Source organism: Pseudophryne corroboree, chromosome 8, assembly GCF_028390025.1.
Source record: "Pseudophryne corroboree isolate aPseCor3 chromosome 8, aPseCor3.hap2, whole genome shotgun sequence".
NCBI lineage: Eukaryota > Metazoa > Chordata > Amphibia > Anura > Myobatrachidae > Pseudophryne > Pseudophryne corroboree.
This window is the reverse complement of record NC_086451.1, coordinates 278129898-278148869: the sequence shown is the minus strand read 5'-3', so window position 1 is coordinate 278148869 and position 18972 is coordinate 278129898.

The following is an 18972-nucleotide window of genomic DNA, read 5'->3' as shown; positions in this document are numbered from 1 at the left end:
ATGTACTTTGCAGGCTCCCAGGGAGAAAGGGGAACGTGGGATGGGGGTAGGGCGAGGCAGTGGAAAATACTGTGTTAAAAAAAAAGGCATAATCAAAACCATGGGGAACTTTGCGGTGTATCGTTATGTGCATAGACCTCGCTTATCCCTATCACCCCTGTGTATTTTAGCTAGTGGATTCTGACGCTCCTTCAGCATTATCCCGTAGCCTGCAAAACCTATGTCATTGCTCACTCCATAGCTGAGTGCTGTCACAAGGCAGGGGATCACATGCCTCGGACATTTTGTCACTTTGCGATGCGATGGGGTCTGGTGTATCGTTATGTGCATAGACCTCGCTTATCCCTATCGCCCCTGTGAATTTTAGTTAGGGGATTCTGACGCTCCTTCAGCATTGCCCTGTAGCCTTCAAAATCTGTGCTGTTACTTGCTCCATTGCTGAGTGCCTCCATGGAGCTAGGAGTCACAGGTGGTAGCCATTTAAATTGAGTCTGCCCTGCTATAGAATTGTATGTGTACTGTACGGTACATAGAACCTTGACAGTAGAAACTCTCCCGCAGCTTTGCCCTGCTTTATGTAAAACTTGTGTTTTGTCAGTTTGCAATGCGTTCGAGCCCGGTGTACCGTAATGTGCATAGACCTCGCTTATTCCTATCGCCCCTGTGTATTTTAGCTAGGGGATTGTGACGCTCCTTCAGCATTGCCCCATAGCCTGCAAAATCTGGACTGTTACTTGCTCCTTAGACTAGTGTCTCCGTGGGGCAAGGAGTCATAGGTAATAACCATTTCTATTGAGTCTGCCCAGCTGCAGAATTGTATGTGTACTGTATGGTGCATAGAACCTTAACAGTAGAACCGCTCCGGCAGCTTTGCCCTGGTTTATGTGAATAAAAAAAATAATAAAGTGTCTGGAAAAAACTAACATGCATTCGTACTTTAGGAATCGAACCCGGGACTCTGAGTATAGGAAGCAGAACACTTCACCACTTCGCCACAGACAGATGAATAAATCCATTGGTTTTGATTATGCTGTAATGGCTATGGGATTAGGACGCTAACATACTGTACAAAATTCCTAATCTCAAGAGGCAATAGTGAACTTCTAACACGTCCATTTGCGACAGTGTACACTACTGGTTTTATGTTGTTTTGTCTGCGGGACTTGGACGCTCACATATTCATAAAGTACTGTAGATGGATCATATACTGTATGCTGTACTATTTGCATCTGTACCGTATATACTGTATTAAATAATGCAGCGTAATGAGTATTTATTAAATAATGCAGCGTAATGAGTATTTACTGTATGCAACGTAATGAGATGCCTTAGTAAAGTAGTCCTTATTGTATATTTCAGTATTTTATTTTATGGGAGACCACACGCATGCACAGTGGTGATTGTAAAAAGCGACATCTTGGATGATTGCAAGTATTACACGTAAAGTTAAAGACAAACGCTCTGTCTGCTTCCATGCGATTAGGTATGCCTCTCTGTGACTAGGCGCGCCTCCCTACACCTCGGTACGCTGCGTATGCTCGATCGGGACAAACGCCTCAGCCAGTCAAGATAAAGGTGGCTACATCTGTAGGTAGAGAAACTGCAACAATGACAGAGGCTCCATTTGTATTGTCCTGACATTTGTCAGTGCCATCTTTACTCCGAACTTGGAGAGTGCACTTGCACATGCAGTAAGGACATGTTCTTTCTGTGCTGTGTGCTGTTAGGGAAGGAGCAAGCAGGTAAAGTGCAAAGCAGGGCAGGAGAGAGCAAATGGGGGCAAAAAAAAGGGGACAGGAGAGAGCAGAGGGGTTGTTTTGCCAGAGAGCTGAGTTGGGTGCGCTGTCACTGTGTTAGGGCTCTGCATAGTAGCATACTGTGGCTGTGTATGTATAGGACCAGGTTTTTTCTATCTGTAAGGGGCTGTGTACTGCTGTACACTACTGTTATATCGCATCTGCGTGTGATCCAGTCTGACTACTAGTGCTGTGGCTGCTGTACACTACTGCTATATATCTGTGTGTGATCCAAATCAAAAAATATATTTCTATTGGTGCATCACTCTGACTACTAATACAGAGGCTGCTGTACACTCCTGCTATATATCCTCTGTTTGTGATCCAGAGCAAAAAATATGTTTCTATTGGTGTGTTAATCAGGGATAACTAGTACAATAGCTGCTGTACACTACTGCTATATTTGCTTTGTGCATGATCTAGAGCAAAACATATATTTCTATTGGTGCATCACTCAGTGACGACTACCATTACTGCCATACACTACTGCTATATAACTGTGTGTGTGTGATCTAAAGCCAAATTTATATTTATATTGCTGCGTTACTCAGTGACTACTAGAACAGTGGCTGCCATACACTCTTGCTATATATACTCTGCATGTGATCCGATGCAAAAAATATATTTCTATTGGTGCGTCACTCAGTGATGATTACCACTACTGCTATACACTACTACTATATATCTGTGTGTGATCCAAAGCCAAAAATATATTTCTATTTGTGTTACTCAGTGATGACTACTAGTACTGCAGCTGCCATACACTACTGCTATATATCTGTGTGTGATCCAAAGTCAAAATATATTTCTATTATGTATTTGAAAAGGGTGTTCTGTTTGCTGTATCTGATCTGTCCATCCATCCAGGGGCTCCGCCCCAGTATAAAATTAAAATAATAAAAGCTAAAAACAAAAAGCCTAAAATTATAATTACAAAAAAATCTATTTTTTGTTTGTGCTATACCTCAGTGTACTATGCAGTTTTTATTTAATTTTCATAAAAAAAGCTGCTCAGGGCATGCCCCAAAATGACAAAAAAACTGGGGATGCGGCACTAGGCTTTTCCCCTCCGTTCAAGACCCCACCCACTCTTCCCAATCCCCCATCCCGTTTTTGGTCACACCCGCACCTCCGTGCAGCAGTTCCCGACTTGTTTGAAACTTGCACTGGTCTCCACTAGTCAAAAGCCGGGGGGGGGGGGGGGGGACACACATATATACAGGTCCCTGCAGCAGTGGCATTACCTCCAAACTAGTTATCCCTGGTCAGGGTTCCCTGGAGGGAGTGGGGACCCCCCAATGAATTGATTCCCCCCGCTCCAAGCACCTAAGGGCCAGGACTGAAGCCAAGGGCTGTCCCTGGCATTTATGGGCGATGAATGCCGTGCTGATAGCCATTGTGTAAAATTAAAAATAAATGTTGTCTTTTACCTGTGGAACTACAGGTCACAGCAAGCCTCTCCAGTATGCTGATACTTGGAGAATTACCAGCACGTGGGGCATTAAAGGGCCTGTTGGTATCTGTAGTTCCACCTGTAAATTAAATATTACAATAACGATGACATGCATAAGGCACACAGTATAACTTTAATAAAACATACTTGCACATTTACACTTACAAATACTTACCTACTGTCCCACATAGCCCCTTGATCCCCTTGTCCAAGTAGAATCCATAGGTTACCTGTAATAAATAAATACACACCTACTTCAGTGTAGATCGGTCATCTTGGGTCCATGTAAGCATCAAGGGGTTATAACAAAACACATTAACCCTAGTGACTGAATCTAACGAGATCCGTGTGTACACATGTATCCCCTTTTCCCGAATGTCACTTAGAGATCCACCAACCACATCATAGCGCTCCCCTGATTGGCTGTGTGCTCCTCACCTGCCAATCAAGTGGAGCCTATAGACCTTGATGGGGGAAAAAATCCCCATTGAAGTTCATAGTCTACCGCAGACCTCAAGGTTAACTGAGGTCACTCTTGTGCTGGATGCCTATTGCTAAATAATTTATGTATCTTTTCCATAAATTATTTCACAGATCTTTGTATATGAAGGTAGCTTCAAAAAACAGGATACATTATACTCAAGGCAGATAATAAGACAGTTTCTCCAAATAAAATTAATGCATGCCATCATGTTTTATAGTCTATAAATGTTACTTACTGTACCTTATTGGGTATTTTCTGTCATTCAGGGGCAGAGTTTAACGTAAACAGTGGCGGCTCCTACCTTTGAGGAGGAGGGAGGCTGCCGTGGGTCAGGTCCCAGGAGAGAAGGAAAGCTGCTGCTGCCACCAGCCAAGTCCCTGGACCGCATATACACAGGCAAGTGGCAGTTTGACTGTGGATGTGCAACCTGCCAACTTCTATGGACTCTATAGGCTGCAATTGTCCACAGGGGATTGCAACCAGGTCAAGCAGTCCTGGAGGGAGAAGACACCTCCCAATGGGACTACCTGTACTGGGGTTGACTTGCAAGTAGGACTTCTAATCAAAGTCATCACTGCTAGTCAGTGTGTAGCCAGTGCAGTCACAGACTGCAACTGATTCACTTCCTGCAGTGGTAGCCCATAGGTAAAATCTGACACTGAATGATAAAAAGTGGTATGTGTACTACATTGCATATATGGAAATAAATGTGTATATTTTCCTATAAGCACAGTTGTATGGTTATGATGCTCTCTCCCCATACATAATGCACCAGCAACTGCATATATTTACCTTTGGGGGAGATGCTTAGTGGGGCACAGGATTGGTAAGGATGTTCACGGGTCACTGAGTTGGGGTACAGAGTAGGTGGACACTCAGGGGGCACAGAGTAAGGGGGATGCTCAAGGGGCACAGAGTAAGGGGGGATGCTCATGTGGTACAGAGTTGGGGGAATGTTCAAGTGATCATAGGGTTGGGGTGAGCTCAGGGGGATGCAGGGTAAGGGTGATGCTCAGGAGGGCAAAGAGTAAGGGGGAAGCTCAGTTGGAACTTGATGGAGTAGAGGAGTTCAGGGTGATACAGGGTAAGGGGGATGCTCATAGGGCACAGGATGGAAATGGGAGCTCAAGTTGGTGCAGACAGAACTCCCTAATACCTGGAATGCGGGGGTTACATTGGGCAGAGCAGCCCGCTAGGTACAGCAGTGACATGCAGTGAGGTGATGCAGGTGAGGCAGAGCCTTTCCTGTCATACTCCAGTATAAGTCATAGTTTTGCCTATATAAAGAATATGAAAAATATAAAGAATATATTATAAATGTATTTGTATTATTCTAATCATTTTTATAGTCAAAACTCTGGAGTAAAAAGTCTATGACAGGTGAGGCACTTATCTTTTCTGCACATCTCTGATCAAAACTCACCAAATTTCCAGTAGTATATACAGCTGCACCTGTGTATATGTTTTTGTTTCACCAGTATTATTAACCTCAGTAAGATTCATTTACAGTAATTTCCAGTCACTTTTGATAACCTCACAGCAAACAATGTAGTTTTCCATTATTGGCCAAAGGCTGGCTAAATTAATCAAAAGAGCAGCAGCACAATCTCATGTCAGTTATTTCTGTTTTAAAATGTGCAGCAGGGGGCTTGGTCTAAACAACAGTGAGGCAAGTTGCACTTCACTGAGGCAACTGCAAGTCACCCCTTTATTTGCCAATTATAACCCACTTTGGGGGAAGATGGAGATGGGAACGCATTGTCTGTCCCTGCGGGTTGTGGCTTGTTCCCCTGCCTGAGAATGGGGACTCAATTACAGCTGGGGACTGGAGACTGAAGTGGGGACCTCTGGTGGCAGGAGAACAGCAGGCAGCATCCCCCCCAAGCCGAAGCCTTCTACCTTCCCTCACATAGCTGGCTGCCTGGACATGCGGCAGCCTGGTGTTGCTGTCCCGTGATAGCGCTGCCTGTCTCGGCCACGGCGGCTTCTACTCCGGCTAGCCTGCAGATGCTGCTCTTCACCTCATGCTGCTGTGTCTGTGGCCTGTCCTACCTGCGGCCACTACAGTACTGTGGCAATACTCACTGCCCTCCCCTAGGTGCTGGGAGATCCGTGACCCCAGTTGGCTGCTCATAAGCACCCCTTATTGGATAGTGCAAGTCTGCATTTTATATAGCTGTTCGCTGCCTATGGTACCTCCAGTCTTCAGTACCTAGTGCATTTAATTCAAGTTTCCTCCCTGCCAGTGATAGGCAGCTTGGACTCTCCTCCCTGTCTACTGTTGAACTGAGGTGGGGATAACATTATTGTTGAGGTGGGGATAACATACCTCAGATTTTACCTGAGGTACCTCTTATACAGGTCTCTGGTCTTCCCCACCTGCTTTACCATCCACCTCTCTGTCCTCATGCTGATCCCCCTCTGTATTTGAAATGTTTGCCATGAACTGACAGCAACGGGGGCCTCCTCAGGGTTTCCATATTATTTTCTATTATCACACCAAGTGCACCTTCATGCTGCTGAATGATTTGATCTAAATATTATTGTACATCCTACCTACATTTATTATTACCAAACCATGCAAATCCGACCCTCAGGCGAACCTCACCTCATTTATCTCCAAAATGCAATCTTCCTCCTAAAACAAGCCCTAGCTTCCCAAACAGCTACTCTTTCTGAATCTGAAGATGATACAGAAGCTTCTGCTGCATCTTTGAAAGATCACATTGTGTCTATTCTCTGTGAAATGAAGTCTCTTAAGAAAGCATTTCACTCGGAAATACAAAAAGCGGTGTCGGGACTTCAGAAGGAGGTTGCAGACGTGGGATCTCGCACACATGAAGTTGAACAAAAATTGTATGAGGTTATCCAGTTTCAACAGGACATGGGTCAGTCCGTCTCAGATATTCAAAACGATAACTATCTCCTCCAGGACCAAAAAGAAGATTTGGGGAATAGATCAAGAGCAACAATCTTCGTATTAAAATCTTCCAGAATCTGTTGAACCAGCGCAACTGGAAGACTGTCTAACCCAATTCTTCCAACACTTGCTTCCCGACTCCTCACCCGACCAGCTAGTCTTAGATAGGGCTCACTGTACCTTACGACCTAAACCCTCTTCTACAGCCCCTCCTCGTGATGTTGTTTTACGATGCCATTTCTTTAATACCAAAGTGCGGATCCTTGCTGCCTCACGTAACGTGGACAAGTGTCTTTTTGAGACTTTCCAACTGGCATTTTTTCAAGAAGTTGCCCCTATTACTCTCAAGAGACGCTCCGATTTAAGAGGCTGTACCCAAGTTCTCAGTGAATAACAATGTCAGGTACAAATTTCCCTTATTGTCACTTGGGAAGGTTGACAACTAGTGGCTAGATCTAAAGAAGAGGCCTATCGCTTACTATCTAAGATTACCCTTCCACCACATGTGGAATTGGGTGCCTCGAATCCTTCTTCCTCAGTTTCTAAGAATGGTCTTCCATCCTCTACACTTCCTTTAGAGGGCCCCACATCACATGTGGTCTACGGTTCTAGTTAGATCCTCCCCTCCTCAAGCTCCTCCATGAACTGTTGGCTATGGGGGTCATTCCGAGTTGTTCGCTCGCTAGCAGATTTTAGCAGCATTGCACATGCTAGGCCGCCGCCCTCTGGGAGTGTATCTTAGCATAGCAGAATTGCGAACGAAAGATTAGCAGAATTGCGAATAGAAATTTCTTAGCAGTTTCTGAGTAGCTCGAGACTTACTCTTACACTGCGATCAGCTTAGCTTGTTTTGTTCCTGGTTTGACGTCACAAACACGCCCTGCATTCGGCCAGCCACTCCCCAGTTTCTCCAGACACTCCCACATTTTATCCTGGCACACCTGCGTTTTTCCGCACACTCCCTGAAAACAGTCAGTTTCCGCCCAGAAACACCCACTTCCTGTCAATCACACTCCGATCACATCAACGATGTAAATTCTTCATTCGGACGTGAGCAAATCTACTAAGTTTTGTGCTAAAATACTTAGCGCATGCGCACTGCGTACCTTGCGCATGCACATTTTTGCCTTAATCGCTCCGTTGCAATAATCGGCAATGAGCGAACAACTCGGAATGACCCCCTAAGAGCGGTATTTGACATATAAATGTCCTTTGTCTTTCTATTTTTGGCCTCTTATTTGTTTCTGGTTAAATGTACTATGTTATAATGTGCAGATTTGGTTTAATATTAGTTTCTTAATTGCTAACCTGATTAGTTTATTTACTATGCTTTTATATGCTATGTTAAACCCCTGAGTGTGGCCCTTATGGGTCTGGTTATGCCATGCTGAGGTTTGTTCCTCACTCCCATAGGGTCATTAGGACACTTTCTGAGCTGGTTTGGGGTTTTTCCCCTCACCTTCTCTTAGTGGGTGCTCAGGTCTACAGATTCTGGCCACTAGGGTTTCGAGTCTTTGTTTATTTTGTTTTCTCTTTTTTTATCTCCTTTTTGTCTTTTCTTTTTATTTCTCTCCCTATTTCACTCTTATTACCTTCTTTTTCTCTTCTACTTTGTTTCTGTTTCTTTTCTGGGGGTCCACCGAGCTGGGGTCACAGTATTTTCTCTTTAGCCCTCTGCCAACCACTGAATGCCAATTCGGATAGTCACGTATAATTTTAAAGGTCTAAATAGCCTGAAAAAGCGTACAAAATTATACCTGCTTCTCCAACAGGTTAAGGGGGATGGGCTGTTCCTCCAGGAAACACACTTCCATGGGTCCTCACATCCTAGTCTTTCATCCAATAAGTTCCCCATGGTCCTTCATGCTTGTGACCCTTCTCATAAAAGACGTGGAGTTGCGATCCTGGTGATGTCACACATGCAGTTAGAAGTGGACTTCACTGTTAAAGACAAACATGGTAGATTTCTCATTGTCGTAGGCTCCTTGAATCAGGTTCCCATGACCTTAGTTAATACAGATGCTCCTAATCTTATATTTGAATAGAACAAAAAAGGGGATACAACCCTGTGCTGGACAACAAAAGGCAGCAAACAATATCTTCTAGTGTTATCAAAACCAGAAAACAGAAATAATACAATACAAACGGTGACATTGAATAGCACCAATTTTTAATGGTTAATAGGCAAGCTTCTGTTATTGAATTCTTACTAACGGTCTCTATGAATAAATCATCCATCTTCACCGTTATATATCCACTCATCAAAGGGAATGTTCATGTGAAAATAAAAACACAAAAAAGTCCCAATGTGTAGTAAAGTCTTAGTAATAAATACAGTCAAGGGGTAAAGGAATGGAAGAAGATGGATGGATGGATCCTCCACTTTGTGGTGATGAAAAGGCGTAATGGGATCTCCCAATTAGGGCAAAAGTCAAAAGGGTTGATGCTCACTTCCAAGCTTACTTTAAAAAGATATGGTCCAAACACATAAAGGTATCTTTAAAATGGTCCTGGGAAGGCATCCTCTAATGGATGTTATGCTAGCCCCTCCACAGGATGTACATGGAAAAAGGAAACATAAAAGTGCTCCAATGTGAAGAAATGAAATGAGTAAGGTGATCTTTTGGGAATGGAGGATTATACAACCTCTAAACCGTGATGTAGACAAATAAAGGGTCACCTAAGATGTGTCGTAAAGCTTTGTGATGCTCACTTTGATGCTTACATTAAACAGATGGATCCACACGTATAAAGGTATCTTTAAACATTCCTTATCATACGATCATCCAGCATAAAAACGTACATGTATGCTTACTTGAAATATGCGTAGTTCACTCCTATGATGGTTTCTTTATTATCTCCTTCCCCGTGTATATGGAAGTATGAAAAAAAATGGTTCTATATAAAAAATGGACTTTAATAAATAAAACACATAAAACAAAAAATGTTGCTTTTAAACAGATACAGTAACCTGTTTTAGGGAAGATGTAACAAAGTCCACACAATGTGGTGGGTAGATGATACAATGGGCCCAAAATACCACTTCCACAAGAGCTGAATCCCTCAGGTACAAATCTGAGCAACATAAACAAACCACCAACGCGTTTTGACTGTTTCTGTCTTCCTCAGGGTGTAATGTTAGATCCCAGAGCAATCAATTTAAGCCCTGCTAACTCCCGCCCCCTCATTACAGAGATATGGGGTAAATGCTAGTGATGAGCGGGTTCGGTTTCTCGGAAACCGAACCCCCCCGAACTTCACGCTTTTTACACGGGTCCGAGGCAGACTCGGATCTTCCCGCCTTGCTCGGTTAACCCGAGCGCGCCCGAACGTCATCATCCCGCTGTCGGATTCTCGCGAGGCTCGGATTCTATCGCGAGACTCGGATTCTATATAAGGAGCCGCGCGTCGCCACCATTTTCACACGTGCATTGAGATTGATAAGGAGAGGACGTGGCTGGCGTCCTCTCCGTTTAGAATAGAAATAGATAGTGAGAGTGAGACACTTGATTTACTGGAGCTTAGGAGTACTCAGAGAGTGCAGAGTTTACTAGTGACTGACCAGTGACCACCAGTGCAGTTTTATTATTATTTAATATAATCCGTTCTCTGCCTGAAAAAAAACGATACACAGTGACACAGTATACCATATCTGTGCTCAGCCTCAGTGTGCTGCATCATCTATTTATATCTGACTGTGCTGAGTGCTCACTGCTCACACAGCTTAATTGTGGGGGAGACTGGGGAGCAGTTATAGCAGGAGTACATATATTTAACAGTGCACACTTTTGCTGCCAGAGTGCCACTGCCAGTGTGACTGACCAGTGACCAGTGACCACCAGTATATTGTGATTGTCTGCCTGAAAAAGTTAAACACTCGTCTTGTGGTGTTTTTATTCTATAAACGCATTCTGCTGACAGTGTCCAGCAGGTCCGTCATTATATAATATATACCTGTCCTGCAGTAGTGATATATATATATTTTTTATATCATTATCATCCAGTCTACACTAGCAGCAGACGCAGTACGGTAGTCCACGGCTGTAGCTACCTCTGTGTCGGCAGTCGCTCGTCCATAATTGTATACCTACCTGTGGTGGTTTTTTTTTTTTCTATCTTCTTCATACTAGTAGTTAACTTTAGGAGTCTGCAGTGCTGACAGTGTCCAGCAGGTCCGTCATTATATAATATATACCTGTCCGGCTGCAGTAGTGATATATATATATTTTTTATATCAATATCATCCAGTCTATATTAGCAGCAGACGCAGTACGGTAGTCCACGGCTGTAGCTACCTCTGTGTCGGCAGTCGCTCGTCCATCCATAATTGTATACAACCTACCTGTGGTGTTTTTTTTTTTCTATCTTCTTGATACTAGTAGCTTACTTTAGGAGTCTGCAGTGCTGACAGTGTCCAGCAGGTCCGTCATTATATAATATATACCTGTCCGGCTGCAGTAGTGATATATATATATTTTTTATATCATTATCATCCAGTCTATATTAGCAGCAGATGCAGTACGGTAGTCCACGGCTGTAGCTACCTCTGTGTCGGCAGTCGCTCGTCCATCCATAATTGTATACCACCTACCTGTTGTGTTTTTTTTTTTTCTATCTTCTTGATACTAGTAGCTTACTTTAGGAGTCTGCAGTGCTGACAGTGTCCAGCAGGTCCGTCATTATATAATATATACCTGTCCGGCTGCAGTAGTGATATATATATATATTTTATATCATTATCATCCAGTCTATTTTAGCAGCAGATGCAGTACGGTAGTCCACAGCTGTAGCTACCTCTGTGTCGGCAGTCGCTCGTCCATCCATAATTGTATACCACCTACCTGTTGTGTTTTTTTTTTTCTATCTTCTTGATACTAGTAGCTTACTTTAGGAGTCTGCAGTGCTGACAGTGTCCAGCAGGTCCGTCATTATATAATATATACCTGTCCGGCTGCAGTAGTGATATATATATATTTTTTATATCATCATCCAGTCTATATTAGCAGCAGACGCAGTACGGTAGTCCACGGCTGTAGCTACCTCTGTGTCGGCAGTCGCTTGTCCATCCATAATTGTATACCACCTACCTGTGGTGTTTTTTTTTTCTATCTTCTTGATACTAGTAGCTTACTTTAGGAGTCTGCAGTGCTGACAGTGTCCAGCAGGTCCGTCATTATATAATATATACCTGTCCGGCTGCAGTAGTGATATATATATATTTTTTATATCATTATCATCCAGTCTATATTAGCAGCAGACGCAGTACGGTAGTCCACGGCTGTAGATACCTCTGTGTCGGCAGTCGCTCGTCCATCCATAAGTATACTAGTATCCATCTATCTCCATTGTTTACCTGAGGTGCCTTTTAGTTGTGCCTATTAAAATATGGAGAACAAAAATGTTGAGGTTCCAAAAATAGGGAAAGATCAAGATCGACTTCCACCTCGTGCTGAAGCTGCTGCCACTAGTCATGGCCGAGACGATGAAATGCCAGCAACGTCGTCTGCCATGGCCGATGCCCAATGTCATAGTACAGAGCATGTAAAATCCAAAACACCAAATATCAGTAAAAAAAGGACTCAAAAATCTAAAATAAAATTGTCGGAGGAGAAGCGTAAACTTGCCAATATGCCATTTACCACACGGAGTGGCAAGGAACGGCTGAGGCCCTGGCCTATGTTCATGGCTAGTGGTTCAGCTTCACATGAGGATGGAAGCACTCAGCCTCTCGCTAGAAAAATGAAAAGACTCAAGCTGGCAAAAGCACAGCAAAGAACTGTGCGTTCTTCGATATCACAAATCCACAAGGAGAGTCCAATTGTGTTGTTTGCGATGCCTGACCTTCCCAACACTGGACGTGAAGAGCATGCGCCTTCCACCATTTGCACGCCCCCTGCAAGTGCTGGAAGGAGCACCCGCAGTCCAGTTCCTGATAGTCAGATTGAAGATGTCAGTGTTGAAGTACACCAGGATGAGGAGGATATGGGTGTTGCTGGCGCTGGGGAGGAAATTGACCAGGTGGATTCTGATGGTGAGGTGGTTTGTTTAAGTCAGGCACCCGGGGAGACACCTGTTGTCCGTTGGAGGAATAGGGCCATTGACATGCCTGGTGAAAATACCAAAAAAATCAGCTCTTCGGTGTGGAAGTATTTCAACAGAAATGCGGACAACATTTGTCAAGCCGTGTGTTGCCTTTGTCAAGCTGTAATAAGTAGGGGTAAGGACGTTAACCACCTCGGAATATCCTCCCTTATACGTCACCTGCAGCGCATTCATCATAAGTCAGTGACAAGTTCAAAAACTTTGGGCGACAGCGGAAGCAGTCCACTGACCAGTAAATCCCTTCCTCTTGTAACCAAGCTCACGCAAACCACCCCACCAACTCCCTCAGTGTCAATTTCCTCCTTCCCCAGGAATGCCAATAGTCCTGCAGGCCATGTCACTGGCAATTCTGACGAGTCCTCTCCTGCCTGGGATTCCTCCGATGCATCCTTGCGTGTAACGCCTACTGCTGCTGGCGCTGCTGTTGTTGCTGCTGGGAGTCGATGGTCATCCCAGAGGGGAAGTCGTACTCGTAAGACCACTTTTACTACTTCCACCAAGCAATTGACTGTCCAACAGTCCTTTGCGAGGAAGATGAAATATCACAGCAGTCATCCTGCTGCAAAGCGGATAACTGAGGCCTTGGCATCCTGGGCGGTGAGAAACGTGGTTCCGGTATCCATCATTACTGCAGAGCCAACTGGAGACTTGTTGGAGGTACTGTGTCCCCGGTACCAAATACCATCTAGGTTCCATTTCTCTAGGCAGGCGATACCGAAAATGTACACAGACCTCAGAAAAAGACTCACCAGTGTCCTAAAAAATGCAGTTGTACCCAATGTCCACTTAACCACGGACATGTGGACAAGTGGAGCAGGGCAGGCTCAGGACTATATGACTGTGACAGCCCACTGGGTAGATGTATGGACTCCCGCCGCAAGAACAGCAGCGGCGGCACCAGTAGCAGCATCTCGCAAACGCCAACTCTTTCCTAGGCAGGCTACGCTTTGTATCACCGCTTTCCAGAATACGCACACAGCTAAAAACCTCTTACGGCAACTGAGGAAGATCATCGCAGAATGGCTTACCCCAATTGGACTCTCCTGTGGATTTGTGGCATCGGACAACGCCAGCAATATTGTGTGTGCATTAAATCTGGGCAAATTCCAGCACGTCCCATGTTTTGCACATACCTTGAATTTGGTGGTGCAGAATTATTTAAAAAACGACAGGGGCGTGCAAGAGATGCTGTCGGTGGCCAGAAGAATTGTGAGACACTTTCGGCGTACAGGCACCACGTACAGAAGACTGGAGCACCACCAAAAACGCCTGAACCTGCCCTGCCATCATCTGAAGCAAGAAGTGGTAACGAGGTGAAATTCAACCCTCTATATGCTTCAGAGGTTGGAGGAGCAGCAAAAGGCCATTCAAGCCTATACAACTGAGAACGATATAGGAGGTGGAATGCACCTGTCTCAAGCACAGTGGAGAATGATTTCAACGTTGTGCAAGGTTCTGCAACCTTTTGAACTTGCCACACGTGAAGTCAGTTCAGACACTGCCAGCCTGAGTCAGGTCATACCCCTCATCAGGCTTTTGCAGAAGAAGCTGGAGACATTGAAGGAGGAGCTAACACAGAGCGATTCCGCTAGGCATGTGGGACTTGTGGATGGAGCCCTTAATTCGCTTAACAAGGATTCACGGGTGGTCAATCTGTTGAAATCAGAGCACTACATTTTGGCCACCGTGCTCGATCCTAGATTTAAAACCTACCTTGGATCTCTCTTTCCGGCAGACACAAGTCTGCTGGGGTTCAAAGACGGGCTGGTGACAAAATTGTCAAGTCAAGCGGAACGCGACCTGTCAACATCTCCTCCTTCACATTCTCCCGCAACTGGGGGTTAGAGGAAAAGGCTCAGAATTCCGAGCCCACCCGCTGGCGGTGATGCAGGGCAGTCTGGAGCGACTGCTGATGCTGACATCTGGTCCAGACTGAAGGACCTGACAACGATTACGGACATGTCGTCTACTGTCACTGCATATGATTCTCTCCCCATTGAAAGAATGGTGGAGGATTATATGAGTGACCGCATCCAAGTAGGCACGTCAGACAGTCCGTACTTATACTGGCAGGAAAAAGAGGCAATTTGGAGGCCCTTGCACAAACTGGCTTTATTCTACCTAAGTTGCCCTCCCACAAGTGTGTACTCCGAAAGAGTGTTTAGTGCCGCCGCTCACCTTGTCAGCAATCGGCGTACGAGGTTACATCCAGAAAATGTGGAGAAGATGATGTTCATTAAAATGAATTATAATCAATTCCTCCGTGGAGACATTGACCAGCAGCAATTGCCTCCACAAAGTACACAGGGAGCTGAGATGGTGGATTCCAGTGGGGACGAATTGATAAACTGTGAGGAGGGGGATGTACACGGTGATATATCGGAGGATGATGATGAGGTGGACATCTTGCCTCTGTAGAGCCAGTTTGTGCAAGGAGAGATTAATTGCTTCTTTTTTGGTGGGGGTCCAAACCAACCCGTCATTTCAGTCACAGTCGTGTGGCAGACCCTGTCACTGAAATGATGGGTTGGTTAAAGTGTGCATGTCCTGTTTATACAACATAATGGTGGGTGGGAGGGCCCAAGGACAATTCCATCTTGCACCTCTTTTTTCTTTCATTTTTCTTTGCGTCATGTGCTGTTTGGGGAGTAGTTTTTGGAAGGGCCATCCTGCGTGACACTGCAGTGCCACTCCTAGATGGGCCCGGTGTTTGTGTCGGCCACTTGGGTCGCTTATCTTAGTCACACAGCTACCTCATTGCGCCTCTTTTTTTCTTTGCGTCATGTGCTGTTTGGGGGGTGTTTTTTGGAAGGGCCATCCTGCGTGACACTGCAGTGCCACTCCTAGATGGGCCAGGTGTTTGTGTCGGCCACTTGGGTCGCTTATCTTAGTGACACAGCTACCTCATTGCGCCTCTTTTTTTCTTTGCGTCATGTGCTGTTTGGGGGGTGTTTTTTGGAAGGGCCATCCTGCGTGACACTGCAGTGCCACTCCTAGATGGGCCAGGTGTTTGTGTCGGCCACTTGGGTCGCTTATCTTAGTCACACAGCTACCTCATTGCGCCTCTTTTTTTCTTTGCGTCATGTGCTGTTTGGGGGGTGTTTTTTGGAAGGGTCATCCTGCGTGACACTGCAGTGCCACTCCTAGATGGGCCAGGTGTTTGTGTCGGCCACTAGGGTCGCTTATCTTAGTCACACAGCTACCTCATTGCGCCTCTTTTTTTTCTTCTTTGCGTCATGTTTTGTTTGGGGAGTAGTTTTTTGAAGGGCCATCCTGCGTGACACTGCAGTGCCACTCCTAGATGGGCCAGGTGTTTGTGTCGGCCACTTGGGTCGCTGAGCTTTGTCATCCAGCGACCTCGGTGCAAATTTTAGGACTAAAAATAATATTGTGAGGTGTGAGGTGTTCAGAATAGACTGAAAATGAGTGGAAATTATGCTTATTGAGGTTAATAATACTTTGGGATCAAAATGACCCCCAAATTCTATGATTTAAGCTGTTTTTTAGGGTTTTTTGAAAAAAACACCCGAATCCAAAACACACCCGAATCCGACAAAAAAAATTCGGTGAGGTTTTGCCAAAACGCGTTCGAACCCAAAACACGGCCGCGGAACCGAACCCAAAACCAAAACACAAAACCCGAAAAATTTCCGGTGCTCATCACTAGTAAATGCACCATATTATTAACTTGTATTGGCGGAGTAGTAAATATAAGCATACTCTAAATTCATACATGTACAAAATATGATAAATAGAATGAAAATCAAAATACAAATGTATTTATATAATATCCATTAAAAACGGGTAACCATGGTGACCACTGCTTAGCCAATAGGCTGTATACATATAGCAATTGCCCTGATTGACACTAAACAACCTCCAATTGTGTAGTGTCAGGGTAGTTTCTGGGTATAGAAAAAAACAATATTAAGAGGCAACGTCCACGGGAGAGTGGGCAGCATGATACTATGCTAATGGCTTCTGATTTGGAGCGCATGATGCACTTCAAATTCTGGAAGAGTTGGATCCTATTTTGGTTTGGAGCGCAAGGTGCGCTCCACTTCAAACCAGGAGACAGATAGACTGACACTATGGAAATATAAAGAAAAAACTGTTACCAACACCATCCAAATTCCATTTATTACCCAATACAATACTCAATTTCGAGAAATTGAGAAGACCATCAAACGACACTGGCACATTCTTAAAAGTGATCAACTTCTAAAGGAATTCATTCCGGAAAAACACAAAATTGTTTATAAGAAAGACAGAAATTTAAGATCATGCTTGGTAAAAAGTGCCCTACCAGAAAAGAAACTGGGCAGAATTAAAACGACTGGTTTTCATAGATAAGGTGACTGTATCATGTGTAAAAACCACACAAATACACCAAAAAAGGTCATGGAATTTATGGCAACAAGCAGTCGGCAAAATATCCAATAAAAGAATTTATCACATGCAATACAAAAAATTGCATATACCTAATACAATGTAGTTGCAACTTACAGTACATTGGACGTACATCACGCAAACTTCGGGAAAGATGGGCAGAACACACCCGCAACATTAAAAAAGGATTTGAGAAACATAATTTATCCAATTACTTCAAAGAAAAACATACATGTTCATTGGAATACATATCGTTGGTAATTGGTGTTAAGAAAATATTTGGTAATTGGAGGAAAAAAGATGTGAACGTGATACTGGCACAAATAGAGATAAAGTTTATTTATGATATGAAAACTCTGACACCAGGGGGTCTCAATGCAGAATTTGAACTGAATGGTTCCTTTAAGACTCACTCATCTTTATTTTTTCCTTAATTATCTACCTCTCCTTTCTTTTGGGAACTGTAGATATTTTTCATCAGGAAATGTCTATATCTTATAACATTACTTTACTATGCCCTAATTGAGGGTTATAATTAGTGTAGACAAGATATATCAAATAAGTCTATTGGTCATATGTGTTATAAATAAATATATATATATATATATATATATATATATATATATTTCTATTACTTTTCAATTGTTATATATCGGCTCCCAGTAGCAGAGGTATGTGAAATGCATGCTTCCGCATTCGGTAATCAGTGAGACGCACCAAACGGAAGTGCGTCACAAGCACTTCCTGGTTTGAAGTGGAGCGCACCTTGCGCCCCAAACCAAATAGGATCCGACGCTTCTGGAAATTGGAGCGCATCGTGCGCTCCACATCAGAAGCCATTAGCATAGTATCACGCCGCCCACTCTCCCGTGGACGTTGCCTCTTAATATTGTTTTTTTCTATACCCAGAAACTACCCTGACACTACACCATTGGAGGTTGTTTAGTGTCAATCAGGGCAATTGCTATATGTATACAGCCTATTGGCTAAGCAGTGGTCACCATGGTTACCCGTTTTTAATGGATATTATATAAATACATTTGTATTTCGATTTTCATTCTATTTATCATATTTTGTACATGTATGAATTTAGAGTATGCTTATATTTACTAATCCGCCAATACAAGTTAATAATATGGTGCATTTACCCCATATCTCTGCAATGAGGGGGCGGGAGTTAGCAGGGCTTAAATTGATTGCTCTGTGATCTAACATTACACCCTAAGGAAGACAGAAGCAGTCGAAACGCATTGGTGGTTTGTTTATGTTGCTCAGATTTGTACCTGAGGGATTCAGTTCTTGTGGAAGTGGTATTTTGGGCCCATTGTATCATCTACCCACCACATTGTGCGGATTTTGTTACATCTTCCTTAAAACAGGTTACTGTATCTGTTTAAAAGCAACATTTTTTGTTTTATGTGTTTTATTTATTAAAGTCCGTTTTTTATATATAACCATTTTTTTTCATACTTCCATAAATACGGGGAAGGAGATAATAAAGAAACCGTTATAGGAGTGGACTACGCATATTTAAAGTAAGCATACATGTACATTTTTATGCTGGATGATCATATGATAAGGAATGTTTAAAGATACCTTTATACGTATGGATCCATCTGTTTAATGTAAGCCTCAAAGTGAGCATCACAAAGCTTTACGACACATCTTAGGTGACCCTTTATTTGTCTACATCACGGTTTAGAGGTTGTATAATCCTCCATTCCAAAGAGATCACCTTACTCATTTCGTTTCTACACATTGGAGCACTTTTATGTTTCCTTTTTCCATGTACATCCTGTGGAGGGGCTTGCATAACATCCATTAGAGG